This window comes from Tauraco erythrolophus, chromosome W (assembly GCF_009769465.1).
Source record: "Tauraco erythrolophus isolate bTauEry1 chromosome W, bTauEry1.pri, whole genome shotgun sequence".
Taxonomy (NCBI): domain Eukaryota; kingdom Metazoa; phylum Chordata; class Aves; order Musophagiformes; family Musophagidae; genus Tauraco; species Tauraco erythrolophus.
In genome coordinates, this window is record NC_141497.1 from 18416002 (window position 1) to 18435167 (window position 19166).

Consider the following 19166-nt stretch of genomic DNA (forward strand, 5'->3'; position numbering starts at 1 on the left):
ACATCTGTACCAACAGCATAACATGGGTCACCTTGAGGTAATTGTATATTGTGTAGTGCCTGACAATCGGCCAACTGCCTCCAAGTGCTCATAAAAATGGAGCGTTGTACTGGCTGGAACATAATCTGAGCCAGATGTTGAAAGTCATACGGCACCAATATCTCTAGGTTTAGCAATCGCAATAATTGTGTCACTGCTGGGGAATTTGGCCCATATTGTGCTACTGCCTTTTGTATATCCTGTATGACTTTCCATGACCAGCCCAAGTGTTGATTGGGCTGGTTAGAACCCAGGAGGGCCAGTTCCACAGGGAATACACTCGGCCTTCCCCCCATTTCCATCATGGATAATTTTTTATTACTGACTGGTAACCCCAAGACTTGAACCAAGTCCCAGTCCCCAGCCTCTATTGCTTTCATTTTTACCTCGTTCCAGAAACGGACTGGGTCACAAGGTTGAACTGTCGCTGTAGGGGTTCCCAAGGGGTCTGGTTCCAATAAACAGACAGATTCTAGCGACTTTTCCCTTGGTGGAGAAACCGGTGGTAACTCCCCAGCTGAGCTGTCACTTGCTTTGGAGGTTTCTCCTAAAGTCTCTTTTGCTGCAGGGGGGGTCATGGCCTGCTGCAATATCTCCACTACAGCTGCTAACTGCTGGGATACTCCTTGCAGCATTGTCACGGCCTGGCGCACTAGTGCTGGCTGCATGGCTCGTACCTGTGTCATATATGTTGCTGGATATGAAGTTGCCGGGGGTGGGACCATTAGATCAAGCGGCGGAGCCGTAGGCGTGACACATCCTGAGGAGGAAGGGGGGACTGCTGGGGCAAAGGGTGGGGGGCACTCCAATATCTCCTGCAGGGTGGGGCAGAGTCCCTGCATAGTCCCCGCAACTTTATTGATCTCCGTGAACAGCGAGGATACATCTAATTCGCTGTCCACACTGTCTGGGGCCAGTCCTCCTTCAGACAGTTCGTTGTTTCCTTCATACCCTTCACTTGCTGATACATAGTCTGTTAATTCATCTTCCTCCTTTTCTGCCACCCCCTTTTGAATTATATTATCCAAGGTCCTCCATGTACACAGCAGGTCAGTATCAGTTAAGTCCTTTTTTCCAAGGACTACTTCACAAAGTAGCTTATATCCCAACTTTTTCCAAAGTTCTAGGTTAAAGGTGAAAGTAAGGCTGACTAGGTCTTCGTGTCCCGCTGCCCAATTAAGTAAATTATATAAATCTTCATTACTTATATTGGCCCCCACAGCCATTCCCGCAGATTTAAGGAAAGTGAAGGTCTGATTCTCCTTGACAAAATTCTGGCCCATTTTAGCTCCCAAGAGCTCACCTTGTTCCGGGTGTCTAGTTTGAAACAGCAGTTCTCCCACTGGTCTTAAACTTTGCTGGTCTTTAACACCACCACAATTCACCTTGAGGTCCAGACGGTTCACGTTTCACCGAATCACATCAGGGTCACCAATTGTCGCAGACCGCTGGTATCTCGTTCTTCAGGAATCACAACCCAGAAGGTTGTTGTGATTCCCCTCGTATATCAGAAGGCTTTGTTTCGCTCCAAAGGTCTATACCGCAATCAAAGGCTTCTAACAGAGAGCTTCGAGACACTGCTCTCCAGGGGCTCCTACGTCTCCAGGAGGGAACCACCCCCCTCCCTCTTGGGAGTGCCCTGCCTTTAACCATCCATGGGTCACGTGGTCTCCGGCTGACCAACGTGACTCACAGCACCTGTCCTGACGAGGCACAGGTGCTTTCTATTCAGCCCATGTAGCAGCCAGAAAACTTCTGCAACAGGTGAGAAAAGCAAGGGTTTCTCATCAAAGTGCAGGAATGGCTGTACAGCAGGGAATCTCTTAGCTCCGTATGGAGGTGAGTTGAGCGCACCCTGTTGTTCAAATGACAGATGAATGGAATTCAGTCTGGTGACTGTACTTCAGTAGCTTCTTGAATGCTCACTATGCTCTACTGAGACCCAGTGGCATTTGCGTTTTCAGGCCATCTTATTTTTTCTAATGTTTCTTAATGATTTTCCTCCCTTGCTCTTTACTGCCCTCCTGAATGGTCTGTTTGGGGTTGCCTCTTCCACTCCAAATCATCCCAGTCTTTACTGTAGCAATATTGTACTTGCAGAAGTGACCTCTATTGAGCAGAAATGGGCTTGCTGGCATTTTGTCAAGCCATGCTGAAGACCTTCAATTTGCTTTATTTTAAACTGGGTAGACCTTTGAGGCTGGCTCAGATTGTAGAACTGGGCAGTTGCTCTGAGTACATGTTTCACTGATGGGAGGATTACAAAGTAACAGTCTGTTTCTAGGGGAGGGAACAAAGTCTGGTTTATCTCATGTTAGGCACTTGAAGGAGAGAAAAGAACTTTAATTCTAACAGACCTTCAGACTTTTCTTCCTGCTATTGACTGTTTGGTCATGTGAGATCTTTTGTGCTGCTGCTGAGTGTAGGAAGCAGTTAATTTTACTGCTCGGCTCTTTTCAGTAGACTACCATATTAATTTGGGTATCTTTGGGTATTACATTTTCAGTATTCATAATCGCATGTAATCAAACTAGTGACCTAACTATGGATTTGGTAAATACCTAGCTTGTAAGTACTGGGTAGCAACACCTCAGTAACAATTGAATGTTATGTGATGGACATTCCTAAGTAAGCAGAAGCTACTTCGCAGTGTTGGCTTGAGCATAGCAATGAGGGTGGTGCTCACCTTCTTCACCAAACACCTTATTTCGGGTGATTCTTCCAGTTTTCTCCCTTGTACAGTCAAGTCAGCCAGGGAGAATTGCTAGTGCTCTCCTCAGGTGCTTTCTGGGATTGCTGTAAAGAAGTGAGCGCATTTGTTTGGTTCCCTCATCAGTGCTGCTGGTGTTAGTCTAAGGTGAGTAAATGTCCTGGTTTTAGCTGGGACAGTCACCTCTTCTTTTTAGCAGCTAGAAGAGCTCCGTGTTTTGGTTTCACTCAGAGGCTCGCTCTGAGAAGAATGCTGATAGCAAGCTGATGTTTGTGGTTGGAAGTGAGACTCCAAGGACTTTTCAGTGTGCGGAGTACAGAAACACGGCGGGATAAGGGGGGAGCATAGCTGGGACAAGGGGGACACGATTCCCCTTGTGATTTGTGGTGGAACTTAAGATTGAGGCCAAACTGGCCAATTAGTATTCCATATCATGCAGCGTCATGCCCAGTATAAAAGTGAGGGGCAGCCGGACAGAAGGGCTTTTGCGCTTTGGCTCTTTCGCCGCTTTTGCTCTTTTGCACTTGCTGCGCTGTTGCTCTATTGCTTTTTTTTTCCTCTCTCTCCCAGCACTCCCACTCTTGGAGTACTCTCTCTCTCTCTCTCTCTCTGCCCCTCTCTATTTTGGGGCCTCATGTTCGTCCGGGATTTGCAGCTTCGGGACGAGACGGGCTTCGTATACGAGGGGGTGGTGAGCACCTACACTGTGTATTAAATCATCTGTATTAAATTGTTCTTATCTCAACCCACAGGTATCCCATTTCTCCTTTAATTCTCTCCCTCATTCTTGGGGCTGAGGGAGGGTGAGTCAATGACTGGGGGGGGGGGGGGGGGGGGGGGGGGGTGCGGTTTGTGTGCTGGAGCGGCCTAACCCACAACAGTCCTAATTAGCGCCCAACGTGGAGCCCGAAGGGGTTGAGATAACGATGTGGCTGGCTGGAATGCTGTTTGTTATGCTTGCGTACATGTTACCGGACATTTATAATTTATTGCCTTATTTACCCTGTATGATGTTAGGCGGAATGTTTATGCGGTTCTCTGGCTCTGGGTGTTGGACCGGCATGAAAAGTATGTTATCGGTAATTAAGGGTCTTGCTATACTGTACGGTGTAACTCTGATAAGATCATCGGTGCTGGGACCGGCTCAGTCTTTGTATTCGGCGGTGCAGAGGGGGATGGTGATGTGGAGCTCGTTTATTAATTTTGAGCGTCACCTGGCGGATATCATCGCCAATTATACCGGTGACTTTTCATTCACAAAAGCTTACGTTGATTTTGATAATGCTGAACATCATTGGAATAATTTAACGGGTTTGATTGTCCTGCAAGGTCTCCTGAATATATGTTTTTCTTTCTTTTTCTGTCTCTCTCCCAGTACTCCCACTCTCGGAGTACTCTCTCTCTCTCTCTCTCTGCCCCTCTCTATTTCGGGGCCTCGCGTTCATCCGGGATTGCAGCTTCGGGACGGGACAGGCTTCGCATACGAGGGGGTGGTGAGCATCTACCCTGTGTATTAAATCACCTGTATTAAATTGTTCTTATCTCAACCCACGTGTTTCCCGTTTCTCCTTTAATTCTCTCCCTCATCCCTGGGGCTGGGGGAGGGTGAGTCAAGGACTGGTAGGGGAGGGGGGTGCGGTTTGTGTGCTGGAGCGGCCTAACCCACAACAGTAAATTACCAAAAAATAGTTAATAGGTGTTTGTTCCTAGTCTCAGTTGTTCATTTTCCACATAGATCCATTTTTAAGATTCATTGCAAGAGTGCCCAGTGATCTTACTGGACTTAGTCTGTCCACAAAGATTACATTCACATTGTGGTCCTGCTCTGGCAGGGGGATTGGACTAGATGATCCTTTGAGGTCCCTTCCAGTCCCTGACATTCTGCGATATTTGCTGCCTCTATTTCAAGTCTTTGGCAGCTTTTTGTATCTTAATCCTTAAGATACTTATGTATCAGTTATTCTTCTCCAGAATTTCATCCTCTTCCTTTACCTGAACACTTTGCATATAGCTTGCAGCTGCAGAGTTAACAGATTAAATTTATGATCTGGCTATGTCAAGCGGTGGTTTGGTGTCTTAATTTCTGACCCTCAGATGAGAGGCACTTACTAACCTTGTGAACTAATGTCCCTCACCTGGTGCAGATGTGAAATAAAGCAGGCTTGCCTCAACCTTTCATGGAGATCACCTGTTTTGTTTGTTTGCAAGAAACCAAGAACAGATGGGCTGTCAGTTGCTGTATCTTGGCAAAGCAGCAGTGTCTTGCAGCAGTCAGGTGGGATATATTTGTGGTGGTCTGATACCCTTATTTTCCATAAACCCACTTTTCCAGGGTGTCTGAGAGGTTCTTAATTAGCTTCTGTTGCAATTGCTGCTATGACTAAATTACTGAACTCCATACAGCTTGTTCTTAGGAACACTGTTGCAGAGCTGCGTGGGATGCAGGCAGAGCTGATCCTCTGGTCAGCCCATGCTGAGCCCTGGACTCCTATGCTAGTCAAGCACATCCTCTCTAGCTTAAAGCCAAGTGAAAATCCCCGTGTGCACTACTGGCCACCCCACAGCCAGAGCCCATGGTGTGACCTCAACTTAAAATGCATTTCATGCTGCAGTGCCTTCAGTAACTTATTTTAAAGTCTCTGAAGCTCAGACACCATGTTGTGGGTTAGGCTACTCTGACAACCAAACCCTACACAGTCGCTCACTCCCCCTCCCCCAGCCCCAGGAATGAGGGAGAGAATTAAAGGAGAAACGGGAAACACGTGAGTTGAGATAAGAACAATTTAATACAGATGATTTAATACACAGTGTAGCTGCTCACCACCCCCTCGTATGCGAAGCCCGTCCCGTCCCGAAGCTGCAAATGCCGGACGAACGCGAGGCCCCGAAATAGAGAGGGGCAGAGAGAGAGAGATAGTACTCTGAGAGTGGGAGTACTGGGAGAGAGAGAGAAAAAAAGGCAATAGAGCAAAAGCGCAGAAGTGCAAAAGAGCAAAAGCGGCGAAAGAGCCAAAGCGCAAAAGCCCTTCTGTCCGGCTGCCCCTCACTTTTATACTGGGCATGACGCTGCATGATATGGAATACTAATTGGCCAGTTTGGCCCTCAATCTTAAGTTCCACCACAAATCACAAGGGGAATCATGGCCCCCTTGTCCCAGCTATGCTCCCCCCTTATCCTGCCGTGCTTCTGCCCTCCGGCACACTGAAAAGTCCTTGGAGTCTCACGTCCAACCACAAACATCAGCTTGCTATCAGCATTCTTCTCAGAGCGAGCCTCTGAGTAAAACCAAAACACAGGCAGTGGGATCGAGTGCACCCTCAGCAAGTTTGCAGATGACACCAAGCTGTGTGGTGTTGTGGACACGCTGGAGGGAAGGGATGCCATCCAGAGGGACCTTGACAGGCTGGAGAGGTGGGCCTGTGAGAACCTCATGAAGTTCAAGAAGGCCAAGTGCAAGGTCCTGCATGTGGGTCGGGGCAATCCCATGCACAAGTACAGGCTGGGCGGAGAATAGATTGAGAGCAGCCCTGAGGAGAAGGACTTGGGGGTGTTGGTTGAAGAGAAGCTCACCATGAGCCAGCAATGTGCACTGGCAGCCCAGAAAGCCAACCGTGTCCTGGGCTGTATCAAAAGAAGTGTGGCCAGCAGGTTGAGGGAGGGGATTCTGCCCCTCTGCTCTGCTCTCCTGAGACCTCCCCCGCAGCACTGCCTTCAGCTCTGGGGCCCCCAGCACAAGGAGGACATGGAGCTGCTGGAGCAGGTCCAGAGGAGGCCACAAAGATGATCTGAGGGCTGGAGCACCTCTCCTATGGAGACAGGCTGAGAGAGTTGGGGCTGTTCAGCCTGGAGAAGAGAAGGCTCCGGAGTGATCTTATTGCAGCCTTCCAGTACCTAAAGGGGGCCTACAGGAAAGCTGGAGAGAGACTTTTTACAAGGGTGTGTAGTGATCGGACAAGGGGCAACGGATTTAAACTGAAAGAGGGGAGATTTAGACAAGAGCTAAGGAAGGATTTCTTCCTCTAAGGGTGGTGAGGCACTGGAACAGGTTGCCCAGCGAAGTTGTGGCTGCCCCATCCCTGGAAGTGTTCCAGGCCAGGTTGGATGAGGCTTTGGGCAACCTGGTGTAGTGGAGGGTTTCTCTGCCCATAGCAGGGGGGTTGGAACTAGATGATCTTTAAGGTCCCTTCCAACCCTAATCATTCTATGATTCTAGCTGCTTAAAAGAAGAGCTAACTCTGTCCCAGCTAAAACCAGGTCACACCAGGAATTTGTCCATGTTGCAGAGAAGGGGAAGTGGAAAGGAGAATACAGCCATATCTTATCTGAAGGGATCTCCTACATATGTTCTCCCTTGCAAGTGGACACTTTGGTGTGTGGTGAGGATGGACAAGGAGGCACAAGAGAAAAGGTGAAAGCCCACCAGTGTTTGGTATTGCTCTCGGGACTCCTGAGGAATTGAAGAATTTAAAAACATAGAGGGGATACTTATTCATTGCTCAGGAGGTACTTGTGAAAGTGCTTAATCAGAAACATTTTTGGAGAGATCAAGTAGATATCCCTGTTATTCTTGTTTCTCTGTTAATTTTCAAGGATTTAAATTAGGAAGTATCTTTTTACTTGTGATGCTGGGTTTCTTTATCAAAACCATGTGGTATTTGGCTAATTAAAAGAATGCTTTTGACAGAAAGAAATCTTCCCAATTAATAATCGAGTGCTATTTTCTAACAGCCTTTCTCTCTAGTATCCTACTGGGAGAGGTATGGTCTAAGAAAGTGCACACAGATCTAAAAAAGGGTGCCAAAGTTAGCAGAGTTGAGAAAATGTGGGCTGTCTGATCATTTCTGTACCCCAAAAAACACCAAGTAAAACATTTGATTGTATGCAAATTCTGGTCATTAGACTGAAACTTGAGAGGATGTGTAAAAACCCTTGCAACATAGCGTAATGTCTCTGTAGTCCTAGATGTTGATTCTTTGACCTCAGAACAAAAATCTAGGAGTCAATATATTGTTTTCTTAGGAACTACTTTTCTAGATTCCTTTATTAAAAGGGAAAATTCAAGTGCTGAATCTTAAAATATCATTAAACCTGTACTTTTTATTTGCCCGTTCACCTGGTCTCCTTTCCTTTTCAAGGCCTCCCACAGTCTCAGGGTATATAAATCACTATGACTCATTGTCATGGTTTGATGGGGGGGGGGGGAGGTTTCTGGTGGCAGGAGCTGGCCACCAGATCGGACTCCCATGCCCTCGGGTTTGAGCCACTCGGCACCTCTGTGAATTGCCCTATTTACTTTGGGACAAAGGAACCGGAAAGGTGTGTGCCTGTGCCCAGGAGCGAGGAGAGGGGAGGGGGGCGCTGCCCTCGCTCCCCAGCGCCTGGTCAGGTAGCGGCCCGCGCCGGGCCGATGCCACCCGCTGAGGATGGCGGCGGCGGAGCCGCTTGGGGAGCTCAGGGAGAGCCCCATTCCCGGGGTGCCCACTGGGCTGAGTTCACCCAGAGAGGACTGAGATCTGAGAGAAACGGCCACACCGACACCAGGTCAGTGAAGATGGAACGGGATGAGGTGCCGGAGCTGAGTTTCCCCTGCAACCGGTGGTGAGACAGCAGCGGCCCCCTTGCAGCCAGGACAGACTCGGGGGAGCAGAGACCCACTCGCAGCCCATGGAGAACCCACGTCGGAGAAGAGATGCCAGAGCCTGAGGACAGTACGCATCTAGAGTCCGTGGGACGACCCATGTCGGTGGGGAGGTGTTTTGTTTAGAGGAGATGCCTGAGCCTGAGAACAGTCGTGAAGCATGGGCACAGGTAGAGACGCATCTAGAGTCTGTAGGATGACCCACGCCGCAGCGAGTGGCAGCAGCTCCTTAAGAATCCGAGACTGTGGTAAAGCCCACACTGGAGCAATCTGTTGGGGAAGGATTGCACCCTGCAGGTAGGACTCACGCTGGAGAAGCTTGTGGATTTTCCTTGTGAGTAGAGGATCCACTGGAGCAAGGGACAATGGTGTAAGGACTCCTCCTCCTTTAAGAAAGGAGCGTCAGGAACAACATGGGATGAACTGACCTGCACTCCCCCAGTCCCTGTCCCCTGTGCTGCTGGGGGAGGAGGTAGAGCCGGGAAGAAAAGGAAAGGGGGGTGGAGAGGTGTTGTTTTTAAGATCTGGCCTTGTTTTCTTTTTATCCTTTTAAGTAACTGGTTTTGCTTGTCTTTATTCTTTTAAGTAACTGTTAATAAATTGTTTTGCTTTCAGAAAGCCGAGTCTGTTTTGCCCGGGACCATGGTTGGTGGGTGCTCCCTCTGTTCTTGTCTCAACCCTCAGTCCTTTTATTATATTTTTCTCCTCTCTCACTTTACTAGTGAGAGAGCGGCTGCGTGGGGTTTAGTTGCCGGATCGGCCTAAAACCACGACAGTCATCCAAATAATACTGAAACAGACCAACCAGAGGTTAATGTGCCTTCCTCTTCTGGTACCTTGATCTTTGTAAAGTTATCTCACAAGCTTGTCACAATCTTAGGGCTGGATGCATGCATTGTCTTTTTCTAAGATGTACGTGTTGAAGTTGCAATAGGTTTGTACTGTTACTCATGAGTTATTCCATTTGTTTTGGGATGTGGTGTAGGCACAAACCAATGCACTGGTTTGTCTTGGGATCAATCTTACCTGTGACATCTCTCAGTGCTTGCTTGTATGTTAATGTGTATGCAAATGCTGGATCTTCCCAATTGTCTATGATGTATATGATGCACAAACTACACAAGGTGTTTTAAAATGTGCAATGATCACAACTTGGCCTGAGGATAGGGTGTCTTACAGTGAACTGTTTTAATGTTTTTTTCCAAATATATTTAATAAGATCTAAAGCTGGGGAGGGAATGAATGGAACAGAACACCAAAAAAAAAAAAATCAGGGCTTGCTGGTACTTGCTGGCTTTTGTTCTGAATCCAGGGTCTGATGTTTGTTAACAACTCTTGCAATTCCACCCGTTTAACAGAGCCTTTCTCAGCTTCCTGTTTCTGTCGTGAGCTATGTCAGAAACAGCACTCGATCCAGTGCTATCACAGAAGCTGTCAAATGAAGTAGTAACAGCTCTCTTCAAATGTTACAGTGCACATTTTTAACTGTAAGGTAAAACAAAAATTATTAATGCAACTTGCAAATGGAACAGTGGGAAATTGCAGATAGTATGTGAAACCAGTCTGTCTGCACATGGGGCTCAGTGTTCAGAGTTACCTTGTAAATTGTTTCTCCTCTCTGAAAAGCATTTTTTTTTTTCCAAATACAAAGACATTACACATTTGGCTTTGTTTTCTGAATTGGCAAAGGATATATTCTTAAACTGACATCTGGAATTTGGGCTGAGTTTCTGTCTCTTATGCAGATAACAGAGGATGATGGGATTGATACAAGATGTCCCTTCCTCATTGTAAGGTTAATTTGATCATAAGAGCATGGAAACAGGAACACTTCTTCACTTACTGTGGCCTTCAATGAGCATGCATATCCATAATTACTGAAGTACAGTACTGCATTTTGTTGATCCAGGAGGCTACCTTTGTTTTTAGAATCAGCACGATTAGTCATCAGTGTATTAACACTAATACATGGTCAAGGAGCTGTAATGTATGTGTATTTCCTGTGCTAACTGTATCTGTTCTTTCTGTACCCCAGTGCAGACTTAATCTGGAGTTCTCTTTTTAGTTCTTGCTAACTTCAGAGTTTCTTCAAATTCAGTAAGGTCCTGTTTTTATCACAGTCACTTTTCAGAGTAGAACAGATTGGTTTCTTTGTTTTCTGTAATATTTAGCATGTTCTTCTCCCATTTCTTCCTAGTTCACCTTTAATGATCGATTCAGAGCTGCTTGCCTAGTCTGAAAAATATAGAGTCATAATAAAAAGAAAACCTGTAGCCCGCTGTAGAAAGATCACTTTGTACTTTTACCATAAATTTCAGTGGCTGGCTGGTTGCCTTGGAAGTGGAGACTCCACTCCTGCGCAGTCTACAGAAGCTGAAAATCTCTTGTATCCATATTGTACAGTGAATGTCAGCGGATCAGGAAGTGGATATGCCCTGTGTCTGCACCCAGTGTATTTGTTAAACTGATCAGTGGTGGTTTAGTCAACCAGTTTAGAACTGGCATCTTTGGCTGCTACTCAATGTTATAACTAAAGATTACATTGAAGGGAAAAAACAGGAAAGTGCATCAGTGACTTTCTGCTGACTTGATCCTGTTTAAAGGCTTTCTCCACAGACTTTTTTGTTTTTTGCATATTTGGCGGATTATGAAAAAACTGTGCTATAGTAGGGCTATGAGCTAAACTCTAACTCTGTGCTCAAAAGGCAAAAGTTGTTATGAGCTTTGGCCAGTAGTAGTGCCAAAGGCTGGTTATGCTCAGAGATGAGCTGGTAATGGAGTGTTTGAGCAATGGAAGCCTCGAAGGTTTGCTCTTGCTCCATCATGTCTTATGCTTATGTGACTGCAGATTAGTTGCTCTCGGAGCTTGTGAAACTGCTGGTCATCCCTCTTCAGATGAGATGTGAAGATGGCATGGGGAAGAACCAGTTTCCTCAGTGGTCACTCACTCTCCCCTTCATCACTCAAGGTTACCAATGCACTTGTCTCTTTGTTTTTGTAATTGACTAGGACTAGTGTGCTTTACAGCTGCCACCAGCTGCCTTCATGTGCTTCCTGCTGGGATGATGGAGTGAAAGGGCCTTGTCTGCAGCTTCCTCCACCTGATTGGTTGTTGAATCAGCATGAGCAGAGGTGTAACAGGCCATCTGGGATTTACAGCTTCAGTTGGCTGCCCTGGGCTTCTCTCACAGTGCAGGTGTGATTGTGGGACTGTTATGAAAAGGTCCAGATAAGTAACTTCTATGGGCTCTGTAGCTCTTGTTCAAAATGTTTTGTCTCCACTCTCAGCCTCTTGTCCTGGCCTCGCTCCTGTCTTGCCACCCTCTACCCCTCAGGACTCGAGCAAGTTCCCTGTCCTCTTACAGCTTACTAGTTCAGGTACCAGTTCTGCAAAGCCCAGGGGCACCTGTTTAAGCCCTACTGCAGTTTACTCCCTTAGGCAGTAGCTTGCTGAATTGGGGCCTTGCTCACAGTCTCCCTATTCATTTGACTCAGCCCTGGATATCCCTGGACTGGTATACCCCTTTTTTCAGTCTGAAAAGCTTTGCTCCAAAGTCATTCCTGCTTCATAAAGGAGTTGATTCCTGTACTGCTGGCTATTTCAATTTGATGGCTTTTATTTTTCTTGTTATTTATTCTGGGGTTCACTACATATGTACAAAATCCTACTGACTTTCTCAGTTCTCCTGAACGTGGTACAGGGGCCCACCCTGTGAGGCATCAGAATTATTTGTCTACTTCCAAGGTGCACAGAAACAAGGATCGCTTACACAAGTTTTAGGGAGGAAAAGCAGCTGCATACACAAGTGGAAAGGTATCTCTGGGTAGAATAGGTGAGGGAGCAGTTTAAGAATTTTAATTAGAAGAACAGTAACTGAGGGTTTTTTTTGTTGTTTGATTGTTTTAATTGCTTCAACAGGAGGTTTGTTTGTGTTCTAATCCACAGAAAGTTGCAATGTAAACTAGAGTTTTCTGTTCATCAATGCAAAATGTGCCTCAACTATAATGCAAAAGTCAGTCTTTGTGTCTCTCTGCAATGGAAGAAGTTTAGCTGAAGACTGATTTAACTTGTTTCTTGCTCTTAAGTGTAATCATCCACACAACAGTCCTTGCTGGTCTTTCCCAAGCACCATACAGCACTATCCCTATTTAAAAGCACCTATTAAAAAGCAAAACGGGGATTACATTGAGCAGTGGAACCTGCTGAACTTCCTTAGTTAGAGAGACACTGGAGAGAAGAGTCCAGGCTCCATGTGTTTTAAATACAACTTTAATCCAATGCAGCTACTCTCTCAGATCAGCACTGCTTCCTACCTTTCCCTCCATTTAGATGGGAATTTAAAAGTAAACCCAGCAATTTGTGATCCAGTTGACGTGCTTGCAGGTAGAACATGGGGTTCTTGAAATTTGAGGATTGAGATTTCTCTTGTGGAAGAACTCAGTGTGGGTGCAAGAGTTTGGATTTCAGATTACAGCTCTTCTGCCAGCTTGCTGAATGCAATCAAGTACTCTGGACTCTTCTGAAGACTGGTAGAATTGCTGTGAAGGTGTAGGCTGGAACTGATAATTTTAGGTCATCTGTGTGTTGCTTGACTATAGGGACAATGTAACAGTGATTTTTACAGATTTCTTTCCATGTGTCAGTCACAAATAACTCTTAATTTGCTGTTTGGAGGAAAACTGTTAATAGATACATTTCCAGATCAAATTAAGAGCCTAATTTTCCATCTTGCATTAACTAGGTTACTGTGTTCACATGGCAGAAAGATGTTGCTTTTTGCCACATACACTAACATGCTTTTTCAATGACCCATGCACTTTTAAAATACCTAGATCTGTACGTTCTCACCTGAGCAGTTAACCATGCTGTGGTTTGACAAATGGATCTTTTACTATTGCCCTGTTATATAGATAGTTGTAATTAACTGCAGTTTGTTTCTTCCACTACTTGAAGTTGTGCGATCTGAAAATTGGTGAACAAAAAGTATTTGTGCATCTTACTATGGGTATCTCTAAATAAAATGTATTTGTACAGTGTGTTAGCTTGGCTGATGGTTTCCTTTCTTTGCTAATCATCCCACTGCAAGTAAATCCAGGGCAGTTTAAAAGCAAGTGGGCTTGGGTTTCTCCCCGTAACAGTCCAGCTTCTATGGTGACATCACTGATTCAAAGGAAATAATGAACTGTTGTTTTTCCTTCACTAGTGAGTGGATTGATATCCCAAGGGCAGGTTCTCAATTTATTCCTGTTTTTCATAGCTTAAACATCAGTCTTGTTTTCTGTACAGCTGCAGTAACACTCCTTGCTTCCATAGGAAATGTATTTAATGGCAGAGTCGAGACTGTTACACTCTTCAAAGCATCTCCTTCCTGTTTTCTTCTGGTACTTCATTTGTTCTAGGGCAAGAATTTCCTTTCAACCACTTTATTTTTCTAAGAAGGAAATACCTCTTAAAAGTATTGGACAGCACAGATACCTATAGGTAGACAGTTAGGTATAGGACTAAGGGTTTCAGGAAGACCTTATGTACCAAAACTGCATCTGTAGTACTAGATCTTCCACCATATTTTCATTGCACAGGAGAGTGAGGCCTCTGTCCAGCTGTCCTATTTCCTTGCCTCTTCCCTGCCTAGAAGTGGGAAGGTTATTTTTTGGAGAGGAGGAATGTCCTTAAGAGATCTAAGCTTTATGTTGGAGGTTAAAATCATGTGTCTAAAAGCAGCTCCTGCATTCCCATCTTCTTTGTGTTTGGCCTCACTCTGAGGTGCTAGTTTCCATGGTCATGGACAAACTGCAGCTTTGTCTCCAGCTGTATCATCTCTGCTCCCTGTAGCGTAGGCATTACTGAGGCTTGTGGATGCCAAAAGAGGAGAGTCTAAAAGGCATATGAATGCTATACCATCATCCTACTGACCCTTATACTAAAACTGTTTGATGTGGAGGAGTTCCTTTCCGAGACTGGCCATAATATTCTCTCGGGTATGGACAATCCCTGTTTGGGCCCCAGAGCACAAGGTTACCAACTAGATTACTTTTGTCCTTCAAGTTATCTCAATGGCCTTAAAAGGAAATGTAGATTGATAGCCTGCCAAGATGCACGCCTCCTGGATGCCTCTCCGATGACCGCAATGAGGAGACTGAAGGGATGAGCTTATTACCTGTGTTCTGCTAGCGCTGCCCTATCACTATAGCCCACGAGAGTGTGTTTACGCTAAGCAAGCCAATTGTAGTATGTAGTCGTGTCACGCCACATTCCGCTATATAACCTGTGTGTTGTTTGTAATAAACGAGCATGATTTCTAACCATATTGGTGTATGGTCATGACTCTGGGCCGTCCACAGAAGGGCTCTGCAACAAGTGGCGCATGAGCAGGGACCCTGAAATTGCTTAAATGCGGAAAAAGTCGCTTAAATGTGGAAAAAGTGCTTAAATGTGGATAAACTCGCTTAAATGCGGAAGCCTCCATAGCATCGTGAATACGGTATTGGGAGCCTGTGGACGTGCAGCAGGGAAGGGCACGGGACGAAGAGAATCGCCGGAGCCTGGAAGTTTCGCAGTGGCCGAGCGAACCCCTGCAAGGTAAGACCGCGATGGAAACGGATACGGATGTGGCAATCAAGTCGTTAACCATTATACTCTCTAAGAGAGGAGAAACGGTTAACCCTAAGGAAATAGAAAGCCTCATTAAGTGGGCGAGAGCAAATGGACATTGTAAAACCTGTCCGCTACTCTTTAATGTTGACGAATGGCGTGAAGTGGGGGAACATCTCTGGGAGACCACCTTAGCGGGAGGAAAAGAGGGAAAAACAGCAAAAGAAGTGGGACGGACGTGGCGTGTCGTAATTAACACCTTGCGGGAGATGAAAGCTGAGCGAAAAGTTGCTGCTGCGGCCATAGAAGCCCTGCAGCCGGATAACACCTCTGGCGAGCTGCACGAGCCGCCGCCGCCACCCTCCCGTATTGCGCAGTTCTTTGGGGTCGGACATCTATGCCCGATGAAGGGCATGCGAGCTCCCACCTGCTCTACTATCGTTGAAGTGCGGAAACAAGCCGAGGGGCTGGGAGAAACAGCGTTAGAACAAAAAACTGAGTCTAAAGAGCCTACGGGGCCCCCAGCCTGCTCAGGGACAGCAGAGGAAGTGCCCGCCGCCCCTCCAGCACCAACTGGGCACGAAGCGGAAGTGCCAGCCCAAGGGAACTCGGGGGGTGGTGACTGTACGGCTTCGTCATCGCTGTCGTCGGGCCAAGGAGGAGCCTCCTGCCACCCAAAACTTAACCCTGCTCTGCCCTCCTCTGGCGTGCCGGTTCTTTTGCAGCTGATGGTCCTCGGCGGGAGGGGTCGGCAACAGTTACGGAGCGCGAGCGGCCGGAGCCGCGACAACAACAACAACAGCAACAGCAACAACAAGGGGAGCGGCCGGCACAGGGTGGCTGGGTCGTCGTCCCCACCCCGCCCCCCCCGCCCGGCTGAGGCGAGGCAGGCCTGGCCCCCCGCCGCCGCCGCTGCCCCCGCGCCACGCCCCCCCCCCCCCCCGCACGCCGCGCCTGGAGAGCGGCCGCCTCGCCGCTGCCCGTGGCCTGGGTTTTACCACGAGCCAGCACATCTTAACTTAGATCGTCTCGATCGGCATTGCGGGAAATAACTAATCCTCTTCTGTTCCAGCAATTTCAACAGTTAATATCAGTGTTGCAAAACTGTAAACACGCATATTCCATTGTACATCTGCGAGCGCACACCGCGCTGCCAGGGCCTGTAGCAGAAGGGAACAGGCGAGCTGAGCCTCTCACGAGTGCAGCTCTGGTACCAAACTCGCTCATGCAGGCAAAATCTTGCATGACTGCTACCATCAGAATGCTGACGCTATTAGGTGACAATTTGGTTTAACACGACAACAAGCCCGCTCAATCGTACAATTGTGTACTAGCTGTTAAAATATGATCATGCCACCAATGAATGGTGTTAATCCTCGTGGTTTACGTTTGCAGGAACTTTGGCATACACTTCTTATCAGACATATGTATTTTTGTCATCATGAGGTATTGACCATGTTACTGGTATTCCTTACAATCCTGCTGGGCAACCGATCATAGGATACTCACATGGCACTTTGGAGAATATGCTTTTAAAACAAAAAGGGGGAATGACAGGGAAATCTCCCAATGAAACAATAGCTAAAGTGTTATAGGTGTTAAATTTCTTAAATCGAGAGCTAAACATTTTGGGATGAATAAAATGTCACACATCAAAATCAGGCGCAGACAGGATTACAGCAAGTGGCTTTCCAACAACTGACTGAATTGGCTACGAGAGCATTAAGACGTGTCCCTGATTTTTGGGACAGGGGAGGCTTCCTCTGCTTCCATTCGGCAGGGAGCACAGGAACCTTATGAGCATTTCCTTGGTCGGCTGCAAACAGCAGTTCAGAGACAAACAGAAAATCCAGCTGCTGCAGATGTCTTGCTATTCCAGTTAGCAATTGAAGATGCTAATGCAGACTACCGGTGTGATAAATGAGTGAGTCCCAAACAGAACCCCAATTAAAGTTTACAATTTATTAGGTGAATAAAAGCAAGCAAACAGTGCTAGGTGTGCCAGGAGTCTCTGCTCCACCAAGACGCACACCCGCCATAGCAATTTTTCTTGTATTTATACAGACATACTCATAACCCCCCTCAGAAGGTCAATCTCTCCCAGGAAATCATTTCCATGGTCCCCGCCTCAGAATCCACCCCAGCCTCCTCCTTGGGTAGTTAGTATTTCAAAACTTCCAACATTTCACAGATGTCTATTCCTATATTCCCTCCATCAGTCCCCCTTTTTTATTGAATCAAATAAATTCCTTTACTTGCATAAGTTTCCTGATTGATATAGCATTTTGTGCATTGAAGATATCCTCTTAAACATGTGCCAAACCCATATGTACAGCAGTGTTAGTAACAATATTAAAGCAGCTGTAGCTGTTTACAGTGTTAAAACAGGATGTTTTAAATGGCTGAAAAATCCTGAAGTGGAAGGTGACCATCTAAAGAGTGCTTCCCAGCATCTATGCTCTCCATCCTTTTCTACCTTTTGCAATTTCCTTTTATCTCATTTTGCATCATGATGAACTGTCACCAGAGTTCTCTGCTCTGTAGTATCAGAGCATTCTGTGTATCACTCTGGTGGTTCACAGCATCATGAGGCATTTCGCAAGTTTACGTTTTTGCATTTCACAGAGATCTTAACTAAGACAATCACTTATCTTGAATAGGCACACCCTACTCCTCACCACCTATTTGCACATCCATTGTCCCATATTGACATGAATCAAATGAATACTTTTTGCACAGGCGAGCTCTTGATCCTATCAGAAATCGGGCAAAAACAATTGCAGATTTAATAAAGGGTGTCAGAATGTGGGCTCAAAAATTAGGCGATGAACAGCTCAAATTAGGACATATAATTCCCTCCACTACCCTATGGATTACTCCAATATTTGTTAACCCAAAGAAATCAGGAAAATGGAGATTTACGTTAAAAGATTTAAGAGCTATTAATGCAATCATTTCACCGATGGGTGCGTTACAACCGGGTGTACCAAATCCTACTATGATTCCAGAATGTTAGCATTTGATGGTGATTGATTTAAAAGACTGGGGTTTTTTTACTTTTTTACTTTTTTATTTATTTACACCCTAACGATTGTCCTAGATTTGCCTTTTCAGTTCCAGTGCTTAACAATGAACGACCCACGCAACAATATCATTGGATTGTACTGCTTCAAGGAATGATGATTAGTCCTACAGTTTGTCAATTGCTGGTTGATGATACTTCCCATCAGGTCCGACAGCAGATCAAGCTCAGCAGATTGTACACGTCTGCCCTGACTGTCAGCGTATTGTGCCTTCAAATACTCCAGCAGGAGTAAATCCAAAAGGTTTATGTGTCAATGAATTATGACAAACTGATATTACTTATATTCAATTGTTTAATCGATCTAAATATGTGCATGTAACTGTTGAGATGTTTTCTGCCTTTGTTGTTGCTACTGCTCACACTGGAGAAAACCATGGGAGTACCAAAGAAAATCGGGACAGACAGTGATCCAGTATGGTGCCTTTTTACAGGATCAGGGAGTGACTCACACTACCAGTATCCCTCATTCGCCTATGGGACAAGCTGTTATTGAACGAACTCATTTAATGTTAAAACAAATGCTTGATAAACAAAAAAGGGGGAGTCTTCCGTATATTTCCCCGCAAGAATCCTTGGACAAAGCCACATATGGTTTAAATTTTCTTAATTTGTCTGCTTCTAGGCAACGTACTACGGCTGTGGATCACAATTTTAAACCCAGTGCCATTTTTGCAGAAAAATCAACAGCATGTTCTAAGAAACTGGACTCAACTCATGGGATGGCCCTGTGTCTCTGCTTGCATGGGGAAGAGGGTATGCTCGTGTTCTCTTTCCCACAGGTCCGTACTGGTTACCAGCAAGAAACGTAAAGCCAGCCAGGACTTTTGAAAATACAAATAGAGAAAGGGAGATCCAAGAATTAGCAGAGCAAGCAGAGATCACAGAAACACCGAATGAGGAGAATGGTTCAAATGGACAGACTCATAATAGAAGATTTCATGTTAATATATCAACTGTTCCTATGTTTCTCATTGTGTGGTATATTACGTGTGTGAAAGTTGCTTGTATATATGCTTTGTGTGTTTTCTCCGATCGGAAGGTGTATGGATTCCACCCGTAGCTACTAGAAAGAAAAGAATTGACTGGTACCAAATTAATGAC